The sequence below is a fragment of the Cetorhinus maximus genome, unplaced genomic scaffold (genome assembly GCF_964194155.1).
Source record: "Cetorhinus maximus unplaced genomic scaffold, sCetMax3.hap1.1 HAP1_SCAFFOLD_2680, whole genome shotgun sequence".
NCBI classification, from domain to species: Eukaryota; Metazoa; Chordata; class Chondrichthyes; order Lamniformes; family Cetorhinidae; genus Cetorhinus; species Cetorhinus maximus.
The window spans coordinates 35,001-40,405 of NW_027598613.1; positions in this window are offsets into that span (position 1 = coordinate 35,001).

The window sequence follows — 5,405 nt, forward strand, 5'->3', positions numbered from 1 at the left end:
ATAAATACAGTTCTCTTATTTGTAAATCAACGGAAGCAACATGTTGGCGCTCGCACGACTAGGAAATGCCGACTGGCGTGCGTCGCCTGCGTTCAAAACGGTTCTGGGCACGCACACAGTGCTGACTCTGCCCATGTCAAACACTACAGTGTGCAACCCAAGGGGACTCAGGCACCCCGCCCGCCCCCTAGGTGCCTGTGAACAGGCTTTGTATTTTTATTTTTCATCATCAAGTACACCGCCAGGTGACACTTTGTGATTTTTTTTGCTCATAAATACGGTTTTCTTATTTGTAAAACATCGGAAGCAACATGTTGGCGCTCGCACGGCTAGGAAATGCCGACTGGCGTGCGTCGCCTGCGTTCACATCGGTTCTGGGCACGCACACAGTGCTGACTCTGCCCATGTCAAACACTACAGTGTGCAACCCAAGGGGACTCAGGCACCCCGCCCGCCCCCTAGGTGCCTGTGAACAGGCTTTGTATTTTTATTTCTCATCATCAAGTACACCGCCAGGTGAAACTTTGTGATTTTTTGTTTTGCTGCTCATAAATACAATTTTCTTATTTGTAAAACAACGGAAGCAACCTGTTGGCGCTCGCACGGAGAGGAAATGCCGACCGGCGTGCGTCGCCTGCGTTCAAAAGGGTTCTGGGCACGCACACAGTGTTGACTCTGTCCATGTCAAACACTCTATAGTGTGCAACCCAAGGGGACTCAGGCACCCCCGCCCCAAAGGTGCCTGTGAACAGACTTTGTATTTTTATTTTTCATCATCAAGTACACCGCCAGGTGACACTTTGTGATTTTTTTTGTTCATAAATACACATGTATATATATATATATATTTGACACTTTGTCATTTTGTCTGTTCTTTTCGCCACACGCCATGTTTATTAAACCAGGGTTACCACCGGTCTGGACCCTGGCCGATATTTCAGACCGACAACGGAGTTCGGAAAGCCCGCACAAATTCATCTTAAATCCTCATATAGGACTTCCGAGAGCTCTTTGAAAGGTATTCTATTTGAAAACGCTTACCACCCTCAAAGTCGCACTTTTCTGGGCATTTTTAAAGTGTGACCGTTGTCTGAAAATGTTCTGAAAATCGTGTCCCCGAAAATCTCCGGGTACCCCGCCAACCTCCCCTGCCAACAATTGCAACCGTAAGGTCGGGCGGTAGGCCTACCGTCCAGGAGGCCCCAAAGCCCGCAAAACGCCATTTTGCCATTTTCTCATCGGGACTTCCGAGGGGAACTCATTAACGAGCTCCAGGAGTGGTATGCCAGAAATTGCAACTTGACCCGTCGCCGGGCACACCCGCTACTCTCTGCGGGAATACCCCCACCGGGTGCCGGGTAAAGGCCTCGGATCTGACCTCATGGACTTCCGTCTGCGCACGGATTTTGCTCTCGCGGGCCCAAGAGCCACTTTCCACGGCCTACCAACGCAATCCGAAGTGCATTGGCCAACCATTACAACGGGAAACACTTTGCCTCTCCGCCAGAGACTAAGTCCAATTGGTTAACCATTTCTCAGGAAAACACTTTGCCTCTCTGCCAGAGACTAAGTCCAATTGGTTAACCATTTCTCATGGCCGCAATTTGCCTGCTGTTCACAGACTAAGTCCAATTGGTTAACCATTTCTCAGGAAAACACTTTGCCTCTCTGCCAGAGACTAAGTCCAATTGGTTAACCATTTCTCAGGAAAACGCTTTGCCTCTCTGCCAGAGACTAAGTCCAATTGGTTAACCATTTCTCTTGAAAACACTTTGCCTCTCTGCCAGAGACTAAGTCCAATTGGTTATCCATTTCTCGTGAAAACACTTTGCCTCTCTGCCAGAGACTAAGTCCAATTGGTTAACCATTTCTCGTGAATACACTTTGTCTCTCTGCCAGAGACTAAGTCCAATTGGTTAACCATTTCTCGTGAAAACACTTTGTCTCTCCGCCAGAGACTAAGTCCAATTGGTTAATCATTTCTCAAGGCCACAATTTGCCTGCCGTTCAGAGACCAAGTCCAATTGGTTAACCATTTCTCTTGAAAACACTTTGCCTCTCTGCCAGAGACTAAGTCCAATTGGTTAACCATTTCTCGTGAAAACACTTTGTCTCTCCTCCAGAGACAAAGTCCAATTGGTTAATCATTTCTCAAGGCCACAATTTGCCTGCCGTTCAGAGACCAAGTCCAATTGGTTAACCATTTCTCTTGAAAACACTTTGCCTCTCTGCCAGAGACTAAGTCCAATTGGTTAACCATTTCTCTTGAAAACACTTTGTCTCTCCGCCAGAGACTAAGTCCAATTGGTTAACCATTTCTCGTGAAAACACTTTGCCTCTCTGCCAGAGACTAAGTCCAATTGGTTAACCATTTCTCGTGAAAACACTTTGCCTCTCTGCCAGAGACTAAGTCCAATTGGTTATCCATTTCTCTTGAAAACACTTTGTCTCTCCGCCAGAGACTAAGTCCAATTGGTTAACCATTTCTCGTGAAAACACTTTGCCTCTCTGCCAGAGACTAAGTCCAATTGGTTAACCATTTCTCGTGAAAACACTTTGCCTCTCTGCCAGAGACTAAGTCCAATTGGTTAACCATTTCTCGTGAAAATACTTGGTCTCTCCGCCAGAGACTAAGTCCAATTGGTTAATCATTTCTCAAGGCCACAATTTGCCTGCCGTTCAGAGAAAAAGTCCAATTGGTTAACCATTTCTCTTGAAAACACTTTGCCTCTCTGCCAGAGACTAAGTCCAATTGGTTAACCATTTCTCTTGAAAACACTTTGTCTCTCCGCCAGAGACTAAGTCCAATTGGTTAACCATTTCTCTTGAAAACACTTTGCCTCTCTGCCAGAGACTAAGTCCAATTGGTTAACCATTTCTCAGGGGCTCACCGAGGGCAATCTGTAACGTCTCGCGGGCCCGGGGGCCCCTTTGCACGGCCTGCCAATGCAATCCGAGCCGCACTGTCCTTCGTTTGGTTAACCATTTCTCAGGGGCACACCGAGGGCACCCTGCATTGTCTCGCGGGCCCGGAGGCCACTTTGCACGGCCTGCCAACGCAATGCGAGGTGCTTCGCCCTTGGCCGCCTTCCCGGCCGGCTTCGGGACGTTTCGGGGGCTCTCACCGGGGCAAATCCGGTCCCCCGGGCGATTAGGAGGCCTCCCCGGGCAGGCCCGGGCTTCAGGCCGCCGCTTTTCCATCCCGGCCGAAAGAGGCGAAAAATGCCGAAAATGGCCAAAAATGGCCGCCGGCAGGGCCTCTCGGTCGGTTTGGCGGCAGCCTGGGTCGGTCCCTGCAGACCTGGAGGCTCGAGAAGGTTTTTGGCGATGTCGACCGATTCTCGATTTGCCACCTCCTACTATTCTGCAGGTACCCCGCCAACCTCCCCTGCCAACAATTCCAACCGTAAGGTCGGGCGGTAGTCCTACCGACGAAGAGGCCCCAAAGCCCGCAAAACGCCATTTTGCCCTTTCCTCATCGGGACTTCCGCGGGGAACTCATTAACCAGCTCCATGAGTGGCATGCCAGAAATTGCAACTTGACCCGTCGCCGGGCAGATTCGCTACTCTCTGCGGGAATACCCCCACCGGGTGCCGGGTAAAGGCCTCGGATCTGACCTCATGGACTTCCGTCTGTGCACGGATTTTGCTCTCGCGGGCCCAAGAGCCTCATTGCCCGGCCTGCCAATGCAACCCGAGGTCCATTGGCCTCATTGGTTAATTATTTCTCGAGAAAACACTTTGCCTCTCCGCCAGAGACTAAGTCCAATTGGTTAATCATTTCTCAAGGCCACAATTTGCCTGCCGTTCAGAGACGAAGTCCAATTGGTTAACCATTTCTCTTGAAAACACTTTGCCTCTCTGCCAGAGACAAAGTCCAATTGGTTAACCATTTCTCTTGAAAACACTTTGCCTCTCTGCCAGAGACTAAGTCCAATTGGTTAACCATTTCTCGTGAAAACACTTTGCCTCTCTGCCAGAGACTAAGTCCAATTGGTTATCCATTTCTCTGGAAAACACTTTGCCTCTCCGCCAGAGACTAAGTCCAATTGGTTAATCATTTCTCAAGGCCACAATTTGCCTGCCGTTCAGAGACCAAGTCCAATTGGTTAACCATTTCTCTTGAAAACACTTTGCCTCTCTGCCAGAGACGAAGTCCAATTGGTTAACCATTTCTCTTGAAAACACTTTGTCTCTCCGCCAGAGACTAAGTCCAATTGGTTAACCATTTCTCTTGAAAACACTTTGCCTCTCTGCCAGAGACTAAGTCCAATTGGTTAACCATTTCTCGTGAAAACACTTTGCCTCTCTGCCAGAGACTAAGTCCAATTGGTTATCCATTTCTCTTGAAAACACTTTGTCTCTCCGCCAGAGACTAAGTCCAATTGGTTAACCATTTCTCTTGAAAACACTTTGCCTCTCTGCCAGAGACTAAGTCCAATTGGTTAACCATTTCTCTTGAAAACACTTTGTCTCTCCGCCAGAGACCAAGTCCAATTGGTTAACCATTTCTCTTGAAAACACTTTGCCTCTCTGCCAGAGACTAAGTCCAATTGGTTATCCATTTCTCTTGAAAACACTTTGTCTCTCCGCCAGAGACTAAGTCCAATTGGTTAACCATTTCTCTGGAAAACACTTTGCCTCTCTGCCAGAGACTAAGTCCAATTGGTTAACCATTTCTCTTGAAAACACTTTGCCTCTCTGCCAGAGACTAAGTCCAATTGGTTAACCATTTCTCTTGAAAACACTTTGCCTCTCTGCCAGAGACTAAGTCCAATTGGTTAACCATTTCTCGTGAAAACACTTTGTCTCTCTGCCAGAGACTAAGTCCAATTGGTTAACCATTTCTCAGGGGCTCACCGAGGGCAATCTGTAACGTCTCGCGGGCCCGGGGGCCCCTTTGCACGGCCTGCCAATGCAATCCGAGCCGCACTGTCCTTCGTTTGGTTAACCATTTCTCAGGGGCACACCGAGGGCACCCTGCATTGTCTCGCGGGCCCGGAGGCCACTTTGCACGGCCTGCCAACGCAATGCGAGGTGCTTCGCCCTTGGCCGCCTTCCCGGCCGGCTTCGGGACGTTTCGGGGGCTCTCACCGGGGCAAATCCGGTCCCCCGGGCGATTAGGAGGCCTCCCCGGGCAGGCCCGGGCTTCAGGCCGCCGCTTTTCCATCCCGGCCGAAAGAGGCGAAAAATGCCGAAAATGGCCAAAAATGGCCGCCGGCAGGGCCTGTCGGTCGGTTTGGCGGCAGCCTGGGTCGGTCCCTGCAGACCTGGAGGCTCGAGAAGGTTTTTGGCGATGTCGACCGATTCTCGATTTGCCACCTCCTACTATTCTGCAGGTACCCCGCCAACCTCCCCTGCCAACAATTCCAACCGTAAGGTCGGGCGGTAGTCCTACCGACGAA